Source organism: Apodemus sylvaticus, chromosome 1 (genome assembly GCF_947179515.1).
Source record: "Apodemus sylvaticus chromosome 1, mApoSyl1.1, whole genome shotgun sequence".
NCBI classification, from domain to species: domain Eukaryota; kingdom Metazoa; phylum Chordata; class Mammalia; order Rodentia; family Muridae; genus Apodemus; species Apodemus sylvaticus.
The window spans coordinates 8216374-8228859 of NC_067472.1; positions in this window are offsets into that span (position 1 = coordinate 8216374).

The window sequence follows — 12486 nt, forward strand, 5'->3', positions numbered from 1 at the left end:
AATTAATAACTGTAAGAAATTAGTAACAGGAGAATGAGGGACAGTTTCTCACCATCTCACTCTTCATGATGGCTGAGATAGGGTACTGAGCACAGCCAGCAGCATTCGGAGTGTAAACCACACCCAGGGAGAGAGAACACGCGTGTTACAGTTTAACAGGAGCAATAAAAATGAAAGCTAATCACTCGCAGATTGCTGGCCGCGTTTGTAGAGGTCGACTGTGGAAGCCGCTCTCATGAACTTTTTATTTTGTGTTTTTAGGGGTGGTTGCTATTTGTGAAAATCAAACATAACAGTAACATCCTGATATAAAACCAGACGAATGCTGTATGGCCAGTTGTCCAGTTTCAGAAGCGAGCAGCAGGAGGTCGTCATTCTTATCATTAAAATGTGGAGTATGGTTGCTAGCCTTTGCTGGGGACTTGCCTTGTATGGGAGCTGTTGTAAGCTTCTTATTTTATTACTCATTTAACCCTTAGCTCTCCATCAGACATTACCCTATTATAGAAACAATGGCACGGGGTGGGGGGTGAGGGTAGGAAGGAGCAATTTGCCTCCGATCAAAGAGCCACGGAGTAGCAGATGTTGGATTGTGGATCCCTGCAACACAGTGGCCCCCAAAGCCTGAGTGAGTCAGAACCTGGTCTTTCCATCTACCTGTCCTTGATGTTCTCTCTGACTATTTAAAACTACATTTAAAAAAAAAAATCTCCCTGAACTAGACAGTCAACTAAGTGGACTTTCCGAGGTTCAGATGGCTTGGATGTTAATTGTTAACTGAACTGCACGGCTTTAACTGCAGCCTTTACAGCAATGTGCTCACCCGGGTTTTACACTAAGTTAAATAGTAAGACTTTAAGTATCTAATCTAAGTCAAGCCTCCAGACTCAAGAACAAGGCCCTCAGTTTTCAAATCCAATTTATCTTATGCTACAGAGATTTTGAGATGAGGGGATGAGTGTATTTTTCTCTCCAGACAGTGGGTTCTTTTTTCCTGAGAGGTGGTTTAATTTCTCTGTAAGGAAGGTATCTCTGCCACCAGAAGGGCCTCTCATATGGGGTGTACTTGGGATGGAATAAAGGGTGGTGCTCACAGCAAGCAATCTTCTTTCAAACACACAGGGCCAGCCACTTCAGCCAAGGATGGGTCTTCTGAGCCAGCCCCCTTGATGTCGGCCTATGGCACAACATACTGCAACCCGATGGTGATTTCTTTATTTCCTCCCTCTCTCCTTCCCTCCCTCCCTTCCCCTTCCTTTCCTCCCCTCCTCCCCTCCTTCCTTCCTTCCTTCCTTCCTTCCTTCCTTCCTTCCTTCCTTCCTTCCTTCCTTCCTTCCTTCCTTCCTTCTTTCTCCCCTCTCTCTCCCTTCCTCCCTCCTTCTCTCTCTCTCCCTTCCTCCCTCCTTCTCTCTCTTTCTCTCTCTCTCTCTCTCTATCTATCTATCTATCTATCTATCTATCTATCTATCTATCTATTTATCTATCTATCTCTCTATCTATCTATCTATCTCTTTCTTTCTGGATTTCGAGACAGGGTTTCTCTGTGTAGAACTCAGAGAAAGGCTATAGGCTGTCCTGGAACTCACTCTGTACACCAGATTAGCCTTGAACCTACAGAGATCTGTCTCTGTCTCCTGAGTGCTGGGATTAAAGGCGTAGGCTGACCCTATTCACTCTGCCCTCACTCCTCCAACTAGATGGTCGGGTTTTCTTAAAGGCCTTTCTTAGCCTTATCTCCTTCTCCAAGGGCGCGGTGCGGTGCGATTGTTCTGTCCAAGAGAGTCCCTCAGAAGAGCAGCAGAATTCTCACAGGGCATGCCTCCGGTTGGGCTTGGCTTTTGTATTTCCTGGGAACTCTCCAGCTCTCCTCTTCTCCCATGCCACAGCCTTAAGCGTGTCAAGACTTTCATTATTATGATGAACTGGAATCCAGAGCATTGAAAAGGAAGGACAATACAAGATGGTCTTGTCCCTGATCCTTTCTTGTGCCTTTATTTCTGTGAAAGACAGAAACTGAAGAAAGGTATACAGCCCTGGACAGCCAGTTATGAATAAACTAGCAAAGGAGCCAGCATTTTCATAGTTATATATGTATATATAGATGTGTGGCTACATACATGTTAAAAATGTGCCTGTAAATTTGGAGGCTTGGGTCTGCTACTGGATAGGTGAGTAGGTAAGTCATCACAGTTCTGTGCCAGGCAGCTGTGGGCTTGAGGAACTCTCTTCATTACTCTGTATGTCTCTTTCTTTCTGTATAAAATAGAGATGGAAGGAAGACGGTGTGAAAGTTTACTGATCCAGTGTCAACTGCAGAATTTCATCTATAATATTATTTTCTTAACTTGCCCCATTTTTAGTTTTTTTTTTTTTGTTGTTGTTGTTTTTGTTTTGCATAAGATCACATGAAAACCAGATTGGTCTCAGACTCCAAGTTAGCAGAGGATGACCTTGAACTTCTGATCCACTTCCCAAGCTCCAGGATTACACGCACCACCATATCTAGCTTTATGATGTGCTGGGAATAGAACCCAGGTCTTATCTGCATGCCAGACAAGAGCTCTCCCAACTGTGCTATGTCCTTAGCACCTCATTTACAATGTGCTTTGACAGGTGACCTGTTAACCGCTTTCCCACAGAAAAAAAATCACTTATCTCCGTGCGCTCCAGTGGCTGGGCCAAGCTGTGCTTCAATCAGCATATCCACTTGCATGAAGGTCTGAGTCGAGTGCTTGAGTGGTAAAACAGACAGTGCAGTTACAGGAAAGAAAATTCGGTGGACCTGAGTCAACTCAGGCCGTTTATTGGCTGCAAAACCTTGAGTGAATGGCTGGAGCCTATCTCCTTGTCTGTCCAAGAAAGAGATTGCCAGCTATATAGAAATTTGTTGGGAAGATTAGAAACAATCTCTATAAAAATGTCTTGACATAACGGTGCTTAATAAGTTTATGAAGAAGATTCTTTTTCTTAGCATACCACAAAATCAATGTTTCTGAAGCCTGAAATGTATGGCATGGTTTCAGATATTTTGTTTTGTTTTATTACAACAGAGTCTCACTATGTAGTTCTGGCTGTCCTGGAACTCACTATTATATAGACCAGGGTGGCCTCGAACTCACAGAGATCTGCCTGTCTCTGCCTCCAAAGTGCTGGAATTAAAGGTGTGCGCCACCACACAGATGTTTCAAGTTCTTGTTTCAGCTGTTTCTCCTGCAATTTAACGACCTTTCCCTTGCACCAGTCTTAAACAAATAATCACTTCCTATACATTTCCTAGTGTTCCCCTTCCCTTTCAAACCACAGGCTATTTTTGTTTGTGCAATTGAAAAACTTCTGATGGGAACTTGAACCTGAGCTTAGTGAAGTTACATGTGTGTATTCATTGGCCAGGGACAAAATATGTATTGTGGAAGTGCTGGTCCCTTTCTTACTTGGGGCATTAGAGGACTTCAAGCTTTCCTGCAAATAAATAATGCCCTCCTGAAATAAAAGATAGTTTGAGCAGAAGCTAAAATATCCCTTGAGGGAAAAAGACATCAAATTTTCTGGAGAGGGATTTTATAAGTATGGGAGTGTGATACTCCAGAACTGTGCATCTCAGTCGGTTGAAACTTAATGGAAAATGTCCTCAGGAATGAGGCTTCAAAATGGCAGCTCTGGAATTTGTCCGTAACTCCTGACCATCGAAACAGGGCTTTTTGACCTAGTAAACCCATGTAAAAGAGGCTGTGATACAGAATCCAAACGTGAGTGTCTTAGTTCGAGGGCTTTACTGCTGAGAAGAGACACCATGACTACCACAATAACAAAATGGAAAACACTTAATTTGGGGCTGGCTTGCAGTTCCAGAGGTTTAGTCCATTAGTGTCATGACGGGAAGCATGGGCAGACAAGGTGCTGGAGGAGCCGAGAGTTAGCGAGAGTTAGCCGAAGGAGACTGAGCCACACTGGGCAGAGCTTGAGCACAGGAGACCTCAAGCCAGCCCCTGCCCCCAGTGACACATTTCCTCCAACAAGGCCACACCCACTCTAACAAAGCCATACCTATTAGAGCCACCGCCCATGGGCCAAGCATTCAGACACATGAGTCTATGGGGGCCGTACCTATTCAAACCACCACAATGATGATTTTCACAAGACTGTCATAAGGCTGTTTGTTGCCTTGTGGTTTCCAAGAGCGAACTAAAGAAATAATATGAAGCTTTCAGTAAAAGGGATTGTAAACAGCAACTATGTGGACTCCCCAAAGGGAACTCCACATGCTAGCAATAACCCCCGATGTTCATCTGTGTAATGTCCGTGACATATTGACAAGGAAAAAAGAAAATGGTACAGGAAGATCCTGCGTTTGCCTATCTGATTGAATCTGCTCATATGGGGTTACATGCACAAGTGGGTTCAGGTGTAGGGGGGATGTATTTACAAAAGCTCTGGAAACTAAATAATTGGAGAGTGATCATAATGGCAATTTTCTTCCCTTAATTTTTATTATTATTTTTTAAGACAAGGTATCTCTTCCTGGCTGTTCTGGAACTTGATGTGTAGACCAGGCTAGCCTTGAACTCACAGAAATCCACCTGCCTCTGCTTCACAAGTGCTGGGATTAAAGGCAAGTACCACCACGCCTACCTTCCCTTTTCCACCCCTACTTTAAATATTTATATATTTAAATATGTTTAAACATGAATAGTCTTCAGACAATTTTTTAAATTGATAACAGGAGAATGACTAAATTCAGAAATATGTTTAAACATTTGGTTATCTTATCCTCTCTTAAAGATTAGGAGACCTTCCTTGAAGAATACCTTTAATGTTTTCCACATCTAATTAATTAATTAACTGAGGGGTGCGTGCTTGTGCTGCAGCCTGAGCTCGGAGTTCAGAGAGCAGCTCTCGGGAGCTGGCTCTCTCTCTGCCACGTGGATTCCAGTAGTGGAACTTGGGTCGCCAAGCTTGGCGAAGGCAAGCACCCGTCCCCGCTGAGCCCATCTTGCTGGCCTGAGAAAACCTTTTTAAAGAGAACACACTTAATCTATTTCCTTTGAATAAGAAGAATCTGAGCTCTGAAAAACAGTCTGGTTTAGCCCTCTGTAAAAACAAGCCACTCTCCGAGCCTGTGGGAGAAGAGATTTGTCTGGAATTCCTGAGCCCCGGGGTTCCTTCTTACCTTTGCATCACTTCCTCTGCATCTCAAATAAAATAAAATGTCAAGACTGGAGGATGACTTTTATGAGTGCTGTCCTAGCAGGAGAAAAATTGGGGCATCAGATAATTTCCCACAAACAGCCTGTATGCACCTGTGGCCTGGGAGTTACCCATTTCAGCCTGACTCTGTAGACACAAGCCATCGAACACAGTGCTTGTCCAGCTGGTTAAAGAGCAGTAGATAATGAGTACCTGGGTGTAACCTTTTTCAAAGGGGAAACTGCCTCACACATAGAAACACCCTTCAATGACCGCACTGGGTCACTAACTCCAGCCTACTGCTTCTCCACATTTGTTTTGTAAGTTGTAGAATACAGGTGGTTAAATTCACTCATTTGTTCCTTCATGTGTACAATAATCACTTCCTTCATTCAACTGTCAGTGGTAAGGCATTGAAGTCAGCAGTCTGCTATAGGTTAAGGAATCAGAAATTTGTGTGTTTGGAATTCTAGGGCAGTGGTGGCACATGCCTGTAATCCCAGCACTCTGGGAGGCAGAGGCAGACGGATTTCTGAGTTCGAGGCCAGCCTGGTCTACAGAGTGAGTTCCAGGACAGCCAGGGCTACACAGAGAAACCCTGTCTCGAAAAAAACAAATCCAACCCCCCCCCCCCCCCAAAAAAAAGATCTTGACAAGTTACATAACCTACCCAAGTCTCTGGTTCCTCATCAATAAACTGCTGAGAGTGACCAACAATTTGTAAAGAAGATTTAAGACATTGTCATTAGCTATTTAAAGGACTTAGGTTACTCTTTCCTAGCACTTGGGAGATAGAGGCAAGCAGACATTTATAAGTTCAAGGCTGACCAGAAATGGTGAGATCCTGTCTAAAACAAGCAAGCAAGCAAGCAAGGAAGCAAGCAAACGAACAAACTTGGCACTTTAACTCAGCACTTGGGAGGCAGAGGCAAGAGAAATCTGAGTTCTAGGTCAGCTTGGTCTACTTAGAGATTTCCAGGAAAACCAGAACTACATAGAGAGATCCTGTCATAAAACAAAACAAAACAAAACAAAACAAAACAAAACAAAACAAACAAACAAACAAACAAGCAATAAAAACCCAAGAGGAAAAAAGGCAAAACATTTTAAACATCTTATCACATTATGTGGCACATATGACAAGCTCAATATTACTATTGTCACTTATGAGTTTATCATTCAAAAATATTTATTTAGTGACTGAGGCTCGGTCCCTGAAGCTCCAGCTGCACAGGCATGAAGATCTGAGTTGGAGCCCCAGCACCTAAGACAAAAAGCCAGGCATGGCTGGATGCGTGCTTGTAATCTCAGTGCTAGAGTGGCCTGGACAGGAGGCTCCCTGAGGCTTCCTGGCCAGCCTTCTTAGCAAGTTTGAGGCCAGTAAGTAGACGCTGGATGGATCAACACCTGAGGGTCAACCCTGAATGCTGTGTTTTGGACTCCATGTGTGTGTATATGTGTGCACCTATGCATCTGTGAACACAGGGATAAGTGTGTATTTTTGAAAACTTGGTTCCTAGTTGGTGGAACCATTTGGGAAGAATTAGAAGGCCTGGCCTGTTGGAGGAAGGGGTGGCCTGTGTGTCATTAGGGATGGGCTTTGGAGTTTCAAAAGACTCCTGTGGCTCCTGGCCCCTCCTCCTGCCTCATGGTGGTGGATCAACAGTTCTCAGCTGTTCTTTCACTCCAGGGTCATGGACTCTAATCGTCTGAAACCATAAGCTAAATGAAACAGTTTTTCTTTTACGAGTTGCTCTGGTTATGATATTTTATCACAGCTACAGAAAAATAAGATAAATTGTTTAGACTAGGCTCCCTGCTTTTAAGGAACTTAAATGTAGATAAAATTTCTCAATGTAATAGAATTATGGGATTTCTTGAACTTGGATGAAAGAGGGAGAAAATGATTATTTTTTCAGTAACCTCTGTCTAGGGAGGAATATGCCCAGAATGCCGGTTCTTTAAAGACTAGGGAAGGAGAAGGATGGGCTGAGGCCAGCCTGTGTTATATAGCAAGACCCTATCCAAAAAAGGGGGTGGGGTGGGGTGGGAGCTCTGAATGTAATCCTAGCACTCAAGAGACCAAGGAAGGTCTCTTGACCTTGATGAGTTTGAGGCCATCTTTAGCTGCATGGTGATAGGCTGTCTCCAAAACTAAAACAACCAAAACCAAAACCACAATGAAGCAAACAAAGGAAGCAACAAGATAAAACCCTCTGTAATTAAAATGTAACCTCTCATCAATTAGGATTGTATTCAATACATCACAAATGCGTTCCAGTGTCTATGATTCCGTAACTAATTGAAATCACAAATACTTTCCTAGCAAGTTGTAGCTTGGCTGGAGTTCTGAAATTTCACTTATGCACACTATTATTTTGAAATACACATTTATTTTTAGACCCACTGCTATGCCTAGGAATTTGATTCATAGAGAAGCTCAAACACAGCTATATCTCAAATCTTGCCTTTTATTTTGAAAACTAAGTTTAAGACTTTGATGACACAGTGTATATTATTTTAGGCATCCAGAGATCCTCTGGAATAAATTTGGACATGTGCTACATGCATGTGGACGTTCATAACAGCCCTATTCACCAAAGCAGAAGCAGAAAACAAGGAGAATGTAGACATCAGCAGAGCTGGGTTGATACAATGAAACGTCACTCAGAGATGAGACTGAATAGACAATCGCTACATTCAGAAACATGGGTGAATCTCAGCCCTAAGCTTGAACAAAGAAACTAGACACCAAAGGGAACACTCTACACAACCCAACTGATAACATGTTTAAAAGCAGACCTTTAAAACTCTTTCCTGCTGTTAGAAACCAAGGTGCTTTACTTTTCAAAACAGATTTATTTATTTATTTTTAGGATGCGTGTTTTACCTGAATGTAAGAGGGTGTGCCACCTGTGTGCCTAGTGCTTGGAGAGGTCTGAAAGAGGGGTTCAGGTCCCCTAGAACTGATATTAGAGAGGTTACCAACTGCCTTGTGGGCACTGGGAACTGAACCCAGGTTCTTTGCAAAGATCAGCCAGTATGTTATGCAATTGGTTGGTTTTGTGTTTTAATTACTATCTATTCTTCTTTTTAAATTAATTTACTGACTTTTGGTAGGCATCCTGACCCATTTGTATAAGCGAACAAAGCACAGTTTGTTGTATTTAGTCACAGATTGTTGCCATTTAAGTCTGAAGAGGGGGTGGTGGGGCATGCCAAATCGGCATGTTAGAAAAAGCAATCTCACAGCTTTAAGGTGTGTGGATTGGAAAGAGAAACTCTAGGAGGGAGCTAGAGAAATCATCTACGTGGAAGAACACTAGGGCCTGGATATGTAAGAGGTAGACAAATCAACTCTAGAGAAGCAACTCAAAGCATTTGTTCAGTCTGCCTCATTCTAAGACGAAGAGCTGTGTGACGTGCAGACCCTAGGCTGTGTGCGTGATTGAGCACAGCAGTGGTTTGAGTGCTTCTCAAGATTTAAATGAAACAAAGTTACGAACCTCTAAGAGTCTATTGTCATAGACAGTGTGGGTGAAACAGGCCAAGAAGCCAGTACAATGTGGACAAATGAAGTTTTCTCCCCTGGGACCCTGGTGGCCTTAAACGTTGTTGGAAAGGCTTTGCAGTTATTTTTTCCTAAGAATTTCTTGAGTAGTAGAGTTTCAATATGAAATTTAGGGCGACTTAAAGTAAGATATGACTCGGATAGAGTAGACAGCAGGGGTTAGGGAGAATTTTGGCAGAAAGTGAGTAAGAAAGAGGAAGCGAGCTGGATGTTTAACACGCCCAGATGAAAGCGGAAGTGAGAGTTCACCAGGCTCAAGTTTAACCTCATTTCTCAGATGAAAATATTAACATCTCTGAACTGCTCCAGAGCAGAGGACAGCCACGGGACCAAAAGTGGCACATCTTCTTGGCGCATCCGCTTTCCCCTGGGAGCAGGGAGAGAGAGCAGGAGAAGAACGCCACCTATATGCGCAGCCTCAAGAGCAAACGCAAGGCTTCAGGTCATTTCTAGCCCAATGCTTTGGTCTTCCGCCCCAGTGTCTCCCTTACGTAGGAAAGGAGGGGCACAGTGTAATGAATTCCCTCTCCATCACTCCTATGCCGGACCACCATGCAGCTTTTAGCAGACTGTGCTGTTACTGTTTCAACACCATGTCCTTGGGGTGACTAGAATCTGGAGAGTCCTCTCCTGTTCAGTACTGAAAACTCTAAAGCAGACAATGTGCATCTTTAAAAAACCAGAGAAACAGAGTCCCTTCAGCTATTGTTAAACCCTGCAGATTAGAGCTCTATAAATATTTGCTGACATGGAATGGTATCTTTGCCAAATCTTTGCAAAAACTAAAATAGAAGTTAGGGAACTGGATATGAATGAGAAAGAAAGGGATGAATGTGTGTGAACTGTTGTTTTGTTTGATTCATTGACAACTCCGAGGCAGACTAAATTATACCCATTTTATAGATAAGGAAAGTGAGATTGCTTTGGTCTTTTTTTTTTTTTTTTTTTTTTTTTGAGATAGGGTCTCACCAGAAGGTTTCACTATGATGCCCTCTGGCCTGGAACTCATTCTGTAGACCAGACTGGATTCAAACTCGGAGATCCACCTGTCTCTGCTGCCTGAGTGCTGGGATTACAGGTATGTGCCATCATGTCTGACCTAAAAATAACTTTTTTGAAGTAACACAATTATTAATTGTCAGAGTATGGTTGCAGCTCCATCCCTGTTGGCTACAAAGGTCCATGGAAAATATCTGAGGACATGTAAAATGCATATTTAGGGCTGGAGAGATGGCTCAGTGGCTAAGAACACCGGCTGCTCTTCGAGAGGACCTGGATTCAATTCCCAGTACCTACATGGCAGCTACAACGGTTCTGTCCCTCCACTTTCAGGGAATCTGGTACCCTCACACAGACATACATGCCAACAAAACCATCAATGTACCTAGAATAAGAAAAATAAATAAATCAATTAAAAATGGCATGACCTGATAGTTCTAGGAGATTTTAATCTTATAGACACAGTCAAATAAATGCTCAGAAATACAAATATAGGGACATTAATTTTAGCATTGATTGCTACAGTAATAAACTGAACTCTGTGTAAACATTTTTTTGTAAACAGGTTAAATAAAATAGAAACCTTGGCAAAGATATATATATAATACAGAAATCTATTGTGAATTGGAGAAAAGAAAGATATAAAACAATATGTATTCTTAAATGTATCTTTAAAAATTATAACGCTGGGCAGTGGTGGTGCATGCCTGTAATCCCAGCACTCTAGGAGGCAGAGGCAGGTGGATTTCTGAGTTTGAGGCCAGCCTGGTCTACAGAGTGAGTTCCAAGACAGCCAGGGCTATACAGAGAAACTCTGTCTCAAAAAAACCAAATCCAAAAAACAAACAAATTAAATTATATGTAAATCAGATGTAGGTTTACATCTATACCAAAACTTCTGGAGAGTCAGGCATGCTGCCTCATGCCTATATCCTAGGACTTTGGGAGTGTGGTGGTTTGAGAGAGAATGGTCACCCTAGACTCATATGCTAGATAGAATTATTTGGGGAGGATTAGGAGGTATGGCTTTGCTGGAGGTTACTGGAGGTGGGCTTTGAGGTTTCAATGCCATTCCTGATAGGCTTTTGCCTCAGTCACTCTTCTATTGTGAAGAGACATCATGAACAGTGTGACTATTATAAGAGAAAGCATCTAACTGGGGGCTGTCTTACAGCTTCAGAGCTTTCATCTGTTGTCATCATGGCAGAAATTATGATGGCATGTATGCAGTCTATGATTCAGTAGCCGAGAGCTATACCCTAATCTTTAGGTTGAGAAAGAGACTCTAGGCTCAGCATAGACTTTTGAAACCTCAAAGCCCAGTTCCTCTGACACACTTCTTCCAACAAGGCCATTTTTCCTAAATCCTTCTAATCCTTTCAAATGGTGCTTCTTGCTGGTAACTAAGCATTCAAATACCTGAGGTCTATGGGGCTCAGTTTTCAAACAAGTGTGGGTGGGGTGCTCTCTCTCTCTCTCTCTCTCTCTCTCTCTCTCTCTCTCTTGTGCTTGTGGATTACTCTCTTGTGCTTGTGGATTAGACTTAAGTCTCAGCTACTGCTCCAGTACTGTGCCTGCTTGTTTCTGCCATGCTCCCTGAGTGGGTGATCATGGGCTGTATAACCTCTGAAACTGTAAGCAAGTTCCATTTCTTTTCTAAGTTGCATTTGTCATGGAATCTTTTCACAGCAATAGAAAAATAACTAAGGCAGGGAGGATGAGGCAGAAGGATCATCACAAATTCAAAGCCTGGATTATTCTAGGCCAGCTTGGGCTACAGAATGAGACACTATCTCAAAAACAAAACAAGATACAAACAAACAACCCCCCCCACACACACTTCATAAAGTAAATAAGTGAAAAGAAAGAGAATTTTTCCTTGCCTTCTGAATCAGGGGGCCTCCCCAGGACTGAGCTGGTAAAAGTGGAATCTAGTTTTCCAGTTTTGTTTTGTTGTTGTTGACATCTGGAACATGATAACAGGCCTCTGTACTTGTGGGTGACTTCTTTTCCCTCTGATTAAGTCTCCCAAATTCTGGGATTATAGATGTGTACTATCATGCCTGGTTTATTCACACACGTGTGCATGTGAGTGTTTGCAAGTACACATGCCTATGCATAGGAGTATGGAGGCCTTAAGTGCTTCCTTCCTTCCCTCCCTCCTTCCTCCCTTCCTCCCTCCCTCCCTCCCTTCCTTCCTTCCTTCCTTCCTTCCTTCCTTCCTTCCTTCCTTCCTTCCTTCCTTTCTCCTTCCCTCCTTCTTTCTTTCTTTCTTTCTTTCTTTCTTTCTTTCTTTCTTTCTTTCTTTCTTTCCTTTCTGAGACAGGGTCTCTCACTCATTGGCTAGACTGGCTGGTTTGGGAGCACCTGAGATGCTCCTGTCTACCTTTGAAGGCCAGGGTTAGAGGTAGACTTCACAAAATCCTACCTTTTTGCATAGGTGCTGGGGATCTGACCTCTGGTACTTATGCTTGCACAGAAAGTGCTCTCCCACCAAGCGACCTCCACAGCCCCCACCAAAATACATTTTAAAATAGTATATATTTATTACTTTGCAACAAAAGCAGACATATTGATTTAATTACATAAGATAAAGCCCAGGTATATCATGATACATTACGGTGCATTTGATGAGAGCCGTAAGAGACAGGGAAAGTTTGAAGCAGAGAAATGGGGAGAAGGGGTGGGAAGGGCAAGAGTCATGCACTGTGGCGACTTGCCTGTAACGTCAG